At 37.5% G+C, this 16734-nt stretch overlaps 1 non-coding gene across 1 annotated transcript; it reads left to right on the plus strand.

Moving 5' to 3' along the window:
- The first annotated feature begins 3822 nt into the window (after positions 1–3822).
- On the plus strand, positions 3823–3929 carry LOC140512980 (U6 spliceosomal RNA). Its single transcript, XR_011970027.1, has one exon. It is a non-coding gene; the product is annotated as a U6 spliceosomal RNA (small nuclear RNA).
- Positions 3930–16734: the final 12805 nt, after the last annotated feature.

Below are 16734 nucleotides of genomic sequence, written 5' to 3' on the forward strand. Positions count from 1 at the left end.
TTGGCATCCTTCTGGGCTCAGTCTCCAGTCTCTGTCTCTGCTAGCTTTAATTCACCTCATTTGGCCCTACTTGACTCCACAGATAGTATAAACACTGAACTACGGTGCCAAGGGTGGTAGCAAAATTTGGAGAGCTTAAAAATCTGTCATAGATGGTCTGGATACTGACATACTAGAGAGTAGGGACTGGACCAAGTGATTTCCTGAGCTCCTTTTCAGCTCTATAGTTTTGTGACATAAAAATTAGTTAATGAGCAAAGAGCAGGCTCCAGATATAAATCCCAGTGTCAGCTGTTTCCCCTCCCCCTCTCCACCTGCTCCCAATCAATTGCTGGGGAAAGAATACAGTTAAACCAACTCAGTTTTTCTGTCAGTTGATTTAAAGGAAACCTTTAAGTAGTAGCTACAGCTTTCTCAGGAATTTCCTAGAATTAGGTCTCTCTTATTGTAAGTAATTAAAAAATTTTTGAACTAGTTATTAAAAACTAGTGATACATGGTAGGTCTAACATGTTTTCTAAGAGACCTCTGGCATATGCAAATATTACATGTCATTTGTAGAGGACACAGTGCTTTTTAAAAAGTGTTTTGGGTTTTTTTTTTACATTTTTTTTTACATTTTTACATTTTTTAAGGTTCTTTCACACATTATTATAGGCTATGATTCCTTGCAATAGATTTTTAACAGGTATCCCCAGATCCAGTCTTTCTGTGCTCCAATTCATCCGTTACACCACTGCCAGACTACTCTTTCTTGTGCAAAGATTTAGTCTTATTCTGCTTCTACTTTAAAATCCTTCAATGATTTATTTTGCTTATGAAAGTAAAACAAGTTCAAACTGTCTAGCCTAAGAGTCAAGTCCCTCAACAATCTGCTTCAATCTACTTTTCTAGCTTCATTTCATGCTGAGAGGCAAGTGACATAGTGGGATTGACTGCCAGCTTTGGAATTTGAAGACCTACATCTATATTCTGCCTCTGACATATGCCAGCTGTGGAATCCTTGGCAAGTCACTTGACCCTCATAAAGGGAATTTCCTCAACAGAAATTCTCTAAGTTACTGAAATCATGAGGATTGACAAAAAATATGTTATACTCCATGCACTCTGAGCTCAAGACAATTTGGATTACTACTTGTCTCCTGAACATTCTCAGTGCTTTTCCACCTCTGTTCACATTTTCCCTTCTTCTCACAATGGCTTCCTCTTGCCACTCTCATTAACAAAAAAAAGTTCATATTTCTATACTTCTGTAAGGCCTCCAATATATTCGGTGGATACCCATGACAAATTTGCATGAGGACATGAACAAGGGTCATACAAGATAGCAGACATAGCTAGCTTATGATCTGCACTATTAGAGGAAACTTTCAGATCAGTGAAATCACAAATCCATTTGAGCATTTATGATTCACAAAATACTTTGCTTACAACAACACTATGACGGGGGTACTAAAGAATTATGATTTCTGTTTTACAGATGAAGAAACCAAAGCACAAAGAGTTTAAGAGACTTGCCCAAAGTCTCACAGCTGGTAAATGTGAGCGCCAGGAATTAAGCTCAGATCTTTAGTGTTCTTTATGCACTGCAAACTATTAAATTTCTACCTCTCATCATTATTTATTATCTAACTTATCACATTTTAAAGCCCAAATCAAATGCCACTTCCTCCAAGTCTGTCAGATCACCCCAATATACACAATCATCACCCCCTATAACAAATTTTTGTTCCTTGGACTTAACATAGCACCTTTAATAAAGTATATATTTTTATGAAAGACTTGAATTCTCCTGTCAACTTGATGAGATTACACTTTGATGAGCTTTTGTTTGGGAGACATCTGAGGGGAACATTCTTATCAAAAGGGTGGGCTTGCCCATTGGTGCTTTGTTGATTCAATACTAGTTGTTGATTTAGAGCTTGGAAGTTCTGTGCCCTCCTACCTCCCCGTTCTCATCGAGAAAGTAAAATGGGATGAAATACTCACAGGCTACTCTCATATCTACCAAACAGGTCAGTTCAGAGGTGGGACTTTCTCCTCTAGTTTCTCTTCATTTTTTCTCCCTTAGTCTCCTCCCAGTACTAGGCAGAGGGAGGGGGAAGTGTTGGTTTGAAGGGCCCAGTGGCCCTAGTGATTTCCACTAACAGCTACAAAGATAATGGAACCTTGAGGTCCTTTAGTCACAGGGAAGTAAATGGCCCAGATTCACACGAAATCTCTCTCTGCTCTTGGGGAGTTTAAAGAGTTATAAAAATTATAATAACAGTAGCTTGTGATGCTTCCCATGTTGTCTATCTTACTACTACTTTTTTAGTTCTAAAAGTGATTTTATATGTATTATCTCATTTTATCCTTACAAAAACCTGTGTAAAATGAGCCTAACTGTCCATGGAATAACTAAGTCAAAAAGGTTGTTTTCCATTTAATGATGAAACTCAGATTTTCCACTAAAAGGCAAATCCTAAACATCTGGACAGGTCTGTGTTCATCTCAGTATATAAATGTTGAAGAACATCTCCCTAGTGTATATTTTTACCCTTTTGGCTATTTTTATTGACTCTCTGGGTATGTATCAGTGAGTACCATCCCATCACCACTTTTTATTTTTCTTTCCCAGATTTTCACTTCCTCCTTTCTGAAGCATTATTGTAGAGTGGAAAAAGCACTAGGTCTAAAGTTAGAGTGTCTGAGTTCAAATTCTGACTTTCTTACTACTAAAACAATCTTCCCTAAGTTTAGTGGGCCTCAGTTTCAACATCTGTAAAATAATAAGATTAGAAAGGCAGCTTAGTGGCATAGTAGATAGAGTGCTGGACTTCGAGTCAGAAAGACTCTCGTACAAATCTTGTCCCAGACACTGATTAACTGTGACTGTGTGACCTTGGACAAATCATTTATCTCTTTTGGCTTCTATCTCCTCATTTGTAAAAATGAGTCTAATAACTGCACTTATCTCACAAAGTTTTCATGAGGATAAAATGAAATAGCATATGCTAAATGCTTTGAAAGCCTTAAACCTCTATGTAGATGTCAGCTACCAGTGTTCTCCTGCTCCTCTTCCTCCTCACTAGACAGAGCACAGAGTTTGGTCATAAAGAGCTGTGCTCAGATACTTCCTCAGACACTTACTATGTGACCCTAGAAGAGTTACTCTGGGTCTGTTTTCTCATCTGCAAAATGAGAAGTTTGGACTCTATGGTTTCTAAAATTCCTTCCATCTATGATCCATTGGAAAAAGGATCTCTAAGATCCTTTCCAACCTTAGATTATTGTGATCCTTTTGTGGTCTGAAAGGGCCAGGGTCCCTTATTGCATCCTGGGCCATTTGCAGTTGTCCTGATGAATATCAGGCCACTGGACCCAGATGGCTCAGGAAAAGAATGTGAGGTTGGTGACCTTGCACAGCCCTCCTTCACTCAAATCAAAGTCAACTGCAAGTCATGTCATCATCTTGACATCACGGTCCTCTTCGAGAACAAAGGACAAGCACAGCACCTCTTTTCCCATTGAATTGGCAATTGAGGAAGTGTAGAATTAAGGAATGTGGAGGTGGAAGAAATTTTTGAGGTCCCATAGGGAATAAATGATAGAGCAAGGATTTGAACCCATGTCTTTCGACTTCAAATTTAGTAACCTTTCCATTATACTATGAGTCCTCAGAGTCAAAATTAGCCAAGTCAACTCTGGATCCACTTTTGTTTTTGTACCTCAGACTTTCACTCACTTTTACCTTAGCTTCTTTCTGATTTCTAAGAAAGTTGGAAAGCTTGCTCATTATCCTCTGCCATTACTAAGCCCTTGCTTTAAAAACAACTAACCTGTGCTCGCTTCGGCAGCACATATACTAAAATTGGACCAATACAGAGAAGATTAGCATGGCCCCTGCACAAGGATGACACACAAATTCGTGAAGCATTCTATATTTTTCCATGAATAAACTGGAGGAGCAAGGAATAGTGTATTTATCAGATTTATGGAGAAGGGAAGAATTTTTTACTAAAGAAGAGATAGAAAGCATTATGAAATGCAAGATGGATAATTTTGATTACATTAAACTGAAAAGTTTTTGCACAACCAAACCCAATGCAACCAAAATTCGGAGGGATGTGGTAAGTTGGGAAAAAAAATTTACGGCTAAGCTCGGGGATAAAGGCCTCATTTCTAGAATATATAGAGAACTGACTCAAATGTACAAGAATACAAGTCATTCCCCAATTGATAAATGGTCAAAGGATATGAACAGGCAATTTTCAGAGGAAGAAATTAAAGATACCTATAATCATATGAAAAAATGCTCTAAATCACTATTGGTTAGAGAGATGCAAATCAAAACAACTCTGAGGTACCACATCACACCTATAAGATTGGCAAACATGACAGAACAAGAAAATGATAAATGCTGGAGAGGATGTGGGAGAGTTGGAACACTAATTCATTGTTGGTGGAGCTGTGAGCTCATCCAACTGTTCTGGAGAACGGTTTAGAACTATGCCCAAAGGGCTACAAAAATGTGCATACCCTTTGACCCAGCAATATTGCTACTAGGACTGTATCCCCAAGAGATCATAAAAATGGGAAAGGGTCCCAACATGTACAGAAATATTTATAGCAGCACTCTTTGTAGTTGCCAAAAACTGGAAGTCAAAGGGATGCCCATCAATTGGGGAATAGCTGAATAAATTATGGTATATGAATGTAATGGAGTACTATTGCGCCATAAGAAATGATGAACAAGAAGACCTCAGAGAGGCCTGGAAGGACTTATATGATCTGATGCTGGATGAAAGGAGCAGAACCAGGAGAACTCTGTGCACAGCAAAGACCACAGTGTGCGAGAGTTTTTCTGGTAGACTTGGAACTTTGTAATAACGCAAGAACTTATTTAAAAAAAAATCCCAATGGTGGTTTTCTAAGGCAAAATGCCTCCCACACTCAGAGAAAGAAATATGGAAGTCATTCGCAGAATGTAGCAGATCATGTTTGTGTGTGTGTGTGTTTTTGTGTATTATGTTTTGATTTGTTATATGATTTCTTCCATTTATTTTAGTTTGACTACATAGCATGACTATAGTGAAAATGTACTCAATAGGAAAGTATATATAGAACCTATACAGAATTGTATGCTGCCATGGGGAGGGAGGGGGGTAGTGGGGGGTAGGTGTGGGGTGGATAAAATCTTAATTTTATGGTAGTGATTGTAGAACATTAAAAAAAATAATAATTAAATTAAATTAAATTTTAAAAAAATAGAAAAGAACAACTAACCTTACTAATGCTCCCTTTCTACATGCTTCTATTTAAGACGAGCTCCTTTGACATGTGACTAGACTGGCAGTGCTTCAGGAGACATTTATTGATGGTAACAAGTGAATCATAGCCTGATAAAAGAAACCACTTAAGAGAAAAGGAATACAGCTGGCCCAAGGATGATTTGCAAAATATCCATTTACAACTAGTTTAAAAAAGCAAAGACATCCAAGAGAAAGCAAAAGCCACTCAAAGTAAAGAGTGTTTCAATTTCAAAGGCATCAAATATGAACTCAAATAACAGTTCACCTAAAATTTCTTACAGACTATCCTAATTCATATATAGGAATGATGGGGTACTTGGGTGCATGTGCTTGGACCCCAATCCTAAAATCACATTTCTCTCTAAAGATTACATTTCTCCTTAGCTTCAAAACACTATCCCAGGCAATTTCTCCCCAGCCCAAGGACACAGCCTGCCTCAGCAACAACTGCTATCTCCCTTCCTTCTACAGTAGCCAGCTGCACCTATAGAATTTATTAGCTTGAACAGCTGTTTGCTGGCTGAACTGGCTGTGCACTGGGTTATAACAACATTTACCACTCATTAACCAATCTTCTGTATCCTAGACTTAGACATGTGTATACTCCCTTTCAATTATCTTATCTAAGAAGACATTGATGAGAGCAACCTGGTATTCCTTAGTTCTGAGCATTAGTTGGCATAGTGACATTGCAAGCCTAAAACCACCATTTAGACCCTCCCTTGGGCTATTTCCTGATGAACTCTGGGTAAAATACCTGCACAGTAGATACCAAAAGTACATGTTACTTTAAGGACTAACCACTCTTAACTACTCCTGAATCCCACCCTGAATCACATAGGTAGCATATTAGGCACATATTTTACTATATAATATCCTATATAAACTTTACCTGTACCCCTCTAAAGTTGCAGTTTCTCTAAGAACTCTTGCCTGCTGAAAAGTGTAATAAATCTTTACCACCTTGACCTCAACAATGCTTGAGTCTGTGAATTCTTTTCCAGATGGCCCATGCAGGCAACTCCAGTCTTGGAGTTCCTGTACCTCCATTTTTCCAGCTCTCATAAGGAACATAGGTTTAATACTAGAAGTGACCTTAGAGGCCATTGATTTCAAGTCTTCTGTTTTACAAAGAGCAAACTAATCTCCTAAGAGGTCAAATGAATTACCTAAGGTCACACTGGTAGTTCAAGGCAGCATCAGGATTTGAACCCATGCCTTCTTTTTCTGCTCTACTGCGCTGCCTGACCCCAAACAGAGAAAATTAAATAAAAGAAACCAGCTCCTTCAAGTTTGACTGTAGTAAAAACAAGCATGGCATTGGCAGCAGAGGTACAGACATAATAAGGTATTTAGAGGGTGTTGTTCCATTGGTAATCTCCAGCTAGAAGTCCTATCCCTTCTGCAAATTATTTATATTTTACATGTTCTTTGACTATTTCTGAGACCCCTGTAGAACAAACTTACTGCATATGGCCCTACATGATATATAAATAATTATTTTAAAATAACCAATTTTAAAACAATCAATCAAATTCTTGTGCTTGAATAAGTCAAATTCAATTCAATTCAACAAACATTTTTAAATGTCTACCACGTGCTAAGACTGAGAATACAAATGAAGAAAGACAGTCCCTGATCTCAGAGAACTCACATTCTTTTTCTAATTTTAATTTAATTAACTAATTTATTTTTAGTTTTCAACATTCATTTCCACAAGATTTTCAGTTCCAAATTTTCTCCCCATCTCTTCCTTCCCCCACCCCAAGATACTGTACATTCTGATTACCCCTTCCCCCAATCTGCCCTCCCTTCTATCACACCCCTCCCTTCCCTTATCCACATCTCCTCTCTTTTCCTGTAGGACAAGATAGATTTCTATACCCCATTACCTGTATTTCTTATTTCCCAGTTGCATTCAAAAACAATTCTCAACATTTGTTTCTAAAACTTTGAGTTCTAACTTCTCTTCCTTTCTCCCTCCCCACCCATCCCCACTGAGAAGGCAAGCAATTCCATATAGGCTATATATGAGTAGTTTTGCAAAGGACTTCCATAATAGTCATGTTGTGAAAGAATTTCCCTCCGTCCTATCCTGTCCCCCATTTATTCTATTCCTTCTTTTGACCTTGTCCCTCCCCAAAAATGCTTACTTCTAATTACTCACTCCTCCCATTTGCCCTCCCTTCTATCATCCTCCCACACTCCACTTATGCCCTTCTCCCCTACTTTCCTGTAGTGAAAGATAGATTTTCATACCAAATTGAGTGTGTATGTTATTTCCTTCTTAAGCCAAATGTGATGAGAGTAAACTTCTCTTTTCCCCTCTCACCTCTCCCCTTTTCCCTTCCATTGAAAAAGCTTTTTCTTGCCTCTTTTATGAGACAATTTGCCCCATTCCATTTCTCCCTTTCTCCTCCCAATATATTCCTCTCTCATCCCTTGATTTTATTTTTTTAGATATCATCCCTTCCTATTCAACTCACCCTGTGCCTTCTGTCTATATATATATATGTATATAATCCCTCCAACTACCTAAATACTGAGAAAAGTTTCAAGAGTTATTATCTTTCCATGTAGGAATGTAAACAACTCAACTTTAATAAATCCCTTATGATTTCTCTTTTCTGTTTACCTTTTCATGCTTCTCTTAATTCGTGGGTTTGAAAGTCAGATTTTCTATTCAGCTCTGCTCTTTTCATCAAGAATGCTTGAAAGTCTTCTATTTCATTGAATGACTACTTCTTCCCCTGAAGTATTATACTCAGTTTTGCTGGGTAGGTGATTCTTGGTTTTAATCCTAGTTGCTTTGACTTCTGGAATATCCTATTCTAGGCCCTTCAATCCCTTAATGTAGAAGCTGCTAGACCTTGTGTTATCCTGATTGTATTTCCACAATACTCAAATTGTTTCTTTCTGGCTGCTTGCAATATTTTCTCCTTTACCTGGGAACTCTGGAACTTGGCTACAATATTCCTAAGAGTTTTCCTTTTGGGATTTCTTTCAGGAGGTGATCAGTAGATTCTTTTAATATTTATTTTGCCCTCTGGTTCTAGAATATCAGGGCAGTTTTCCTTGATAATTTCATGAAAGACGATGTCTAGGCTCTTTTTTTCAATCATGGCTTTTAGGTAGCTGGATAATTTTTAGATTGTCTCTCCTGGATCTATTTTCCAGGTCAGTTGTTTTTCCAATGAGATATTTCACATTGTCTTCTATTTTTTCATTCTTTTGGTTTTGTTTTATAATTTCTTGATTTCTCATTACATGATTAGCTTCCAGCTGCTCCATTCTAATTTTTAAAAAGCTATTTTCTTCAGTGAGCTTTTGAACATCAATTCTGTTTATTTTTATATTAATTTTATTTGTTTACAGTGTTCTACAGTCACTACCATATAACTTAGATTATTTTTTCTCTCCCTCCCCTCTATCTCTCCCCTTCATTCTTGAGAAGGCAAACAGTTTTATATAGGTTCTATACACACATTTTTATTAAATACATTTTCACTATAGTCATGTTGTGTAGAAGAATTAAAATGAATGGGAGAAATCATATAACAAAACAAAACGTAATGCAAGAGAAAATGATCTGCTGCATTCTGCAATTGAATTCCAAAGTTCTTTCTCTGGGTATGGAAGGCATTTTGCCTTAAAAGGCTGTTGGGAGTTTTTTTAAGTCCTTGCATTGCAATGAAGTTCCAAATCTACCAGAAAAAACTCTCACACACTGTGGTCATTGCTGTGCACAAAGTTCTCCTGGTTCTGCTCCTTTCACTCAGCATCAGATCATATAAGTCTTTCCAGGCCTCTCTGAAGTCTTGCTATTCATCATTTCTTACAGCACAATAGTATTCCATCACATTCATATACCATAATTTATTCAGCCATCCCTCAATTGATGTGCATCCCCTTGATTTCCAGTTTTTGGCCACCACAAAGAAGGCTGCTATAAATATTTTTGTACATTTGGGGTCCTTTCCCATTTTTATGATCTCTTGGGGATCAAGTCCTAGAAGTGATATTGTTGGGTCTATAGGTATGTACATTTTTGTTGCCCTTTGGGCATAGTTCCAAATTGCTCTCCTGAATTGTTGAATCAGCTCACAGCTACACCAGCAATGAATTAGTGTTCTAACTCTCCCACAACTTCTCCAAAATTTATCATCTAACTGTTCTGTCATGTTAGCCAATCTGATAGGTGTGATGTAGCTCAAAGTTGTTTTGATTTGTATCTCTCTAATCAATAGTGATTTAGAGCATTTTTTCATATGATTATAAATAGCTTTAATTTCTGCCTCTGAAAACTACCTGTTCATATCCTTTGACCATTTATCAGTTGGGGAATGGCTTTCATTCTTGTACATTTGACTCAGTTCTCTATATATTTTAGAAATAAGGCCTTTATCACAGACACTAGATGCAAAAATTCTTTCCCAGTTTTCTGCTTCCCTCCTAATCTTGGTTGCTTTGGATTTGATTGTGCAAAAACTTTTCAGTTTAATGTAATCAAAATTATCCATTTTGCACTTCAAAATGCTTTCTGTCTCTTCCTTAGTCAAAAGTTCTTCTGTTCTCCATAAATCTGATAAATACACTAATCGTTGCTCCACTAATTTGTTTATCATATCAATCTTTATACCTAGATCATGTACTCATTTGGACTTTATTCTTGTGTATGGTGTCAGGCTTTGGTCTATGCCTAGTTTCTGCCACACTTTTATCCAGTTTTCCCAGCAATTTTTGTCAAATAGTGAGTTCTTATCCCAGAAGCTGGGGTCCTTGGGTTTATCAAACAATAGATTGCTATATTCATTGACTACTGTCTCTTGAGTACCTAGCATATTCCACTTGTCTACCCTTCTGTTTCTTTGGCTAATTCGGCTTTTTAAAGCATTCTTCTCCTCATTGGCTTTTTGGACCTCTTTTGCCATTTGAGCTAGTCTACTTTTAAAGGTGTTATTTTCTTCAGCATTTTTTTGGGCCTTCTTTAGAAAGCCGTTGACTTGTTTTTCATGATTTTCTTGCATCACTCTCATTTCTCTTCCCAATTCTTCCTCCACCTCTCTTACTTGATTTTCAAAATCTGTTTTGAGCTCTTCCATGACCTGAGACCAGTAAATATTTATTTTGGAGGTTTTGGATGCAGAAGCCTTGATTTTCACATCTTCCTCTGATGGTATGCCTTGTTCTTCTTCATCTGAAAGGATGGGAGAAAATACCTGTTTGCCCAGAAAGTAACCTTCTATAGTCTTATTTTTTTTCCCCTTTTTTTGGGCATTTTCTCAGTCAGTTACTTGACTTTTGAGTCCTTTTGTCAAATGGAGGGTATACTCTGGAGACCTGTAAGTTCTCAATTCCTCTAAGGTGGCACAATCCTCTCCTGGCCTGAGCTCTGGTCTGGAAGCAACTGCAAGCTTTTCTGCCCAGGATCTGTGAGTAGCATTCCCCCTCCAGAGCCTCCACCAGCTCCACCACACTAGCGCTCTTCCTCACACCAGGGCTGCCACTCAGAACTGAGACCCAGATCAGCAGCTCAAGTCCCCCAGGGTCTTTAGGCTGAGGGCTCCAAAAATGAATGCTGTGCCACATGTGGCTGCCACCATCCTGGACTCAGGGCTCAGTTGGGACTTGCTCCCTTCTCACCCAGGTAAAAGAGCTTTTTCAGTGACCTTTGAAGCTGTCTTTGGCATTTGTGGGTTGAGAAATCTGGGAACTGCAGCTCCTGCCCATGATTCCATGCCCTGAAGCCTGCTCTGGTGCTGTCCCTGCCACACTGCATGGCCAAGGCTGGGCTGCACCCTGCTCTGAATAAGGTGTGATAGATCGTTTCTGTCAGCCTTCCAGGCTGTCTTGGGCTGGAAATCTCTTTTGCTCTATCGTTTTGTGGCTTCTACTGCTCTAGAATTTGTTTAGAGTCATTTTTAAAGATATTTTATTTGCTTTGGGGTTAGAGCTACAACAGGTTTGTCCTTCTACTCCCAAGAACTCACATTCTAACAGGAGAAGATAATACACAAATGGTATCTGAAAAGGGACTGAGGGAAGAATAGGGAGAAAACATGGTAGAGACAGTTTGGAAAGTCAGGAATGAATGCCAGAAAGGAATGAAGACATAGCTGGTCTAGACATATCTCTTCAAATGAAGATTCTGGAAGTAACCAGCCAATCAGAGAAATGGGTTCCAGGGATCTAAATATAAAATATAAGAAATAAAATAATTTCAGGGTTGTGGGAAGCACTAGCACCTGGCAGGATCAGACCTGAGCTGTGATGAAAGCTAGGAATTACAAACAGTGATGTGAAAGGTTTTGTAAATAATTTTTGAACTTTTTGTGTTCTCAAGAATCATTCACCAGAGGAAATACATCCAAAAGAAAGACCAAAAAAATTTGTGGAGATCACAAAAGTGCAGAAATAAGGTGTACCAACAGAGATGAGAAATAAAAAGTTACATGGGTTAATCAAGTAGAAATTTACAAAGGAGAGTGCCTTGAAGGTTTCCAAGGAAATGTAAGAAATATCACCAGGGGTAAAAAAAAAAAAAAATTAATTAAATTAAAATTTAAAAAAACTAAGAAAAGAAAACAAAAACATCAACAGGAAGTTTTCAAATTTGGCAAGCTCCTGAAAAATCTAAAAAAAAAAAATAGATAAAACAAGTTGACTCTTCGGAACAGAATTCAAGCCCACAGGGCAGCTGTCTGTCAGGCTACACAGCAAATGTCAACTAGCTCCATCTGGGAACAATTATACTAGAGAAAGTTCATGTTTGTTATTACCTGCTTCACATTTGATGCAAAAGAACTACAGTATTGACATTTTTGTATGCTCTACAAAACACTACACTTTGTTAAATGCTTTATAAATCATGGGCAATGGATAAAATGTCTCCTGGCTTCCTTTCTATTTAAGGAAACTTGTTGATTGAAGAGAATAATCCAGATCTAACTAGTACAAGTAACAATATTTCATAATTAAATTCTAGATTTGAGAGAACATTTTCCTTACAAAGAACTTATGAGGTAGGTAGTAGAAATATTATTTTCCCTATTTTACAGATTAAGAAATTGAGACTCAAAAAGTTAAATGACTTGCTTGGAGTCATGTAGCTAATAAATGGTGATGCTAAGATGCAAACACTAGACTCCAAGTTTAGAGTACTTCCCACTATATCACACTCTCTGCCAAATGAACCTTACCTTATCTCCCTTTTCTATGTAACTATCAAGACTTTATACTTATTTTACCCACTGACTTTCCCTTGGAAGATCTTTTCCTTAGACAAGACTATAAATTGTAATTTTGTATGTCTAGATTATCCTTTTCTGTTTATCTCCATGTTCTCCTGTCTCTGCTGTTAGTAACAATCCTGAGACAACTTAAAAAGGTTTTTTCCTTACTTTTTTCTTTCCCTATTTATTATAAATTTACAAATATGTGCATTTCCTTATACAAGGAACAAAAGTGGGATTGTATATGAAATTATGAATCTCTATTACATATAAATTGTCTCCTTATTAAAGTAGACAGTAAATTTCACACAGTAAGAGAAACACTACCTTACTTCTCTGTATCTTATTTTCAATCTTGCTGTATTTTTAAATGTTTAAAAATTTAAATGTCACTCTTGGGTTTTTTGCAACTCTATCACTACCCCACTTCCCTTTCCATCTCTCAAAACTCTCACCACCAAAAAATAAAAGCCCTTCCTTGTGACAGATAAGTATAGACAAGCAAAACAAAATTTAGACCCAAGAAATTCTATTTGATAGATGTGTATGTGTGTGTGAGCTTGTGCATTAGCATGTGCATGTGTGCCTACATGTGTGTATGCATGTGTGCATGTGCCTGTGTGTATCTATGTATAATTCTGCATCAAAAGTCCAATCACTTCTCTGCCAAGAGGCAAGAAGCATGTTTTGTCTCTAGTCTGATGGAAAGTTTATTGATCAGAGTTGAAGTCTTTCAAATTTGTTTTGCTTTATAGTATTGCAGAGAGTGAATAATTTGAAATTAACAAAGGTATTGAGGCCTATTAATAGGCAGGGAAGATCTTTAACTCTTCTCCCCACCCACTATTAACCTGGATCTGATCAATTCACTCTGCAAAAGTTTATACAAGTCTTCTGAAATTTTTTTGGATCTATCCTTTTCCTTATTTCTTATGGTCTAGTCATATTACACTGCATTTATTTTCAGTTATTCTCCAATTGATGGGCATTCATTTTGTTTCCAGTTCCTCGCTACAACAAAATGTGCTGTTGTAAATATTTTCACATATGTGGGTCCTTTCCTTTAGTTTTGAAGGTAATTCATATGCTTAGTACTGATATTGCTGGGTCAAAGAGTAGTTTAGTGACTTGTGGGTATAGTTCCAAATTGCTTTTCAGAATGTTTGGACTGCTTTTCAATTCCATATTAGTGTTCTTATCTGCCTACATTTCTCCCAACAAGAGCAATTTTCATTTTTAATCTCCTATGACATTCTGAATATATGTTTTTAACACTTACATTTCTCTTATTATTTGAAGAATTTTTTCCTATGTTTCTTGGTGGCTTGCATTTCTTTTGTTAAGAGCTTCCTGTTCATGTCATTTGACCATTTTTTCATTGCAGAAAGGCTGTTTTTTTTTAGCAGCTCTCTATGTATCTGAGATATCCATAATCATAAGATATCTACAATTGACAGTAAGGAAATGGGTATACCACATTGATGCTGGAGCTCAAATTTAAAGGTTGATGTCTTTCCCCTGGCCTAATCTCTTTATGACTGAGGAACCTAAAGGAGAGACTGACCTAATAACTGGTTTCATTCTCATTTCAGGCTACTAACCTGCCAAGACTTAAGACAAGAACTAGGTTTCAATTTCTTCCAGTCTCTGATAATATTACACATACTATCAGAACTCTATAAAGAGAGCCCGTACTCCTGAATACACAAAAGACAGGATATACCTGCTCTGGCAAGTAGCAAGGCACAAGCAAACAACAAATGTTTATTACTTACTATATGCCAGACTCTGTGCTATGGGCACTGAAACACCAGGATGTGTCTAGCAACATACTATAGGCAGGATTTCTCCATCAGCCAGGTACAGAAAAGGTATATCTGCAATCAATGTCCCCAAAGTTACATGCACATACTGTAATGTTAATGTAAGGTTAATGGGGCATGGGGGGAAGAGTTAAAGATCTCCCTTGCCCATTAATAGGCCTCACTACCTTTTGTTGATTTCTATTGAGGCACTGGATAAGAGGCTACTGTCCTCCAGCTCTGAAAAGTGTATAAATACTCTGAGGTGAGGTTTTACTTTGGGGCTTACTCATTGGAAGTGTTTGTTTGACCAGATGAGACTCTAGGTACTCACTAAGGAGGCCCTCCCTCCTTTGAAAACCCAGATGTTGGTGCTTCTCTCTCTGGTAACTATGTACGTATGTAGTTGGATCTGTCTGTTGATCTGTGATGTATGTATTGCTTATGGTCAGACAGTTGGAAGCTCTATCTGCTGGTCTTCATTTCTCTGTTTGTGTTTTCTCTGAAGTTTAGGGTGCTGACTTTTCCCCCTGAACTAAATGAATGACATATGTGCTTGACTGAAGTAGATTGCTGACCCCTCAAAAGTTGCTTTCCTTTAGAAAAGCAAATCTAAGAACTTGTACAGCAGGCCCCCCTGTGTATGCTGGGGTCCTTGCTGATACACATATACACACACACATACCACATTAAAGAAGACTTGGTATAAACAGGAATCAGATAGAGGTAAGATTCCATGGATCTTACAGTTAATGTCTGTCTGTGCTGCTGCATGGTAGCAAGCAATAACTGGAAAGGCAGTGAGGGTGAACCTATTGCAATATATTAATGACAATATACAAAGAGTCCTTCAAATCACCAGTAATAAGAAAAATGCAAATCAAAACAATTCTTATGTTTCATATAACAGAATAAAATAGCAAACACTAATGATAATTAGTGATTAGTGATCATAGAAAGGCATGCTTTCTCTTGGTTGCTTGCAGGATTTGTTGTTTCTCAATTAAATGGTTAAATTTAACTACTATGTGTCTTGGAGTCCGCAAAATAAGATTTTTATTTGGAGGTGACCTATGGATTCTTTTGTCTGGCACTTCATTTTCTGTGTTTGGAAGTTCTGGGCAGTTTTCTTGTATTACTTCTTTCCTTATGGTATCCAGGTGCTTTGACTTGTCATGTTCTTCTGAAAGACCATAATCTCTAGGTTGTTTCTATACATCCTGTCATGGAGAGAAGTATGTTTGGTCGTATAGAGATCAAGCTTTCTTTCAGTGTTATTGATTTTTTTCTTCTCTTCTTTCAGATTTTTCATCACTTTCATGTATTTGCATCCCTGGTTATTTTCTTTTGTTTCTTTGGTGAGACTGGTCACCATTGGTTTAAGATTTTCTATCCTGTCACTAATTTCTGCTGTGCAGTCTATAAATTCTGTTTTCACAATTCCTATTTTTCTTTGAAACCACTCAGGGCCATCTTTCTGTATCCATGTTCTCTTAGGAATCCACAGGTCTGCTTCAGCAGGTATTGATTCATTTTCCAGGTGGGTAGGTGACACACTGGATAGAGTGACATGGAGTCAGGAAGAGCTGAATTTGAATCCTGCCTCAGAAACTTATTAGCTGAGTAATCCTGAGTCACTTAACTGTCTAAGTCTATTTATTCAACTATAAAATAAGGATAATAATAGCATGTACCTATGAAGATCAAAGGAGATAGTATCTGTAAAGTGCTTAGCACAATGTCTAGAACATAGCTGGAGCAACATAAATGCTTAGTCCTTTCCCCCTACTCAGAGAGCATTGTCTTAGATAAATTTGAGGATTTTTTTTTGGTCTGTACTTATGATTCGCCTGATCTAGGGAACTAAGAGTAGCTCCCCCTCTTCTATAACTTCCCTACCTTATACAAATACTTGCAGAATGAATTCCACAAAGGGCAATAGACTATTGCTCCCCTCTGGGTTTGAGGTTTAAGCCTGAAGAGTTGAGATTTCTGCAAGGGAAGTGTTTTATATAAATTATAGAGTGCTGTGTAATTCAATTAATCAGTAAATATTTATTAAATACCTACTATGTGCCAGGCACTATTCTAATTGCGAGCCATTATCACTCCTACAAACAGAACATAATGAAAATAAAATGCTTCATCTTTTATACAAAGGTATCTCTTTGGCCTTGCTTCTCTAACTTTCATTCATTCATTCCTGTAACAGTGTAACAGGGAACTGGCCCATGACCAGGCCTATTATGCTCACAGTCTGATAAAACTTTGTAGCACATGCAGGTATTCTATGTCTGTTTCCTGTTTACTTACCTCACAATGAAAAAAAAGGTTTTTGGGTTGGTCACTGAATTAGCAAAAACAATTCTTTCTGTCCTGGTAGAGAGCAAGGCTATAACTGCTATAA

Source organism: Notamacropus eugenii, chromosome 6 (assembly GCF_028372415.1).
Source record: "Notamacropus eugenii isolate mMacEug1 chromosome 6, mMacEug1.pri_v2, whole genome shotgun sequence".
Taxonomy (NCBI): domain Eukaryota; kingdom Metazoa; phylum Chordata; class Mammalia; order Diprotodontia; family Macropodidae; genus Notamacropus; species Notamacropus eugenii.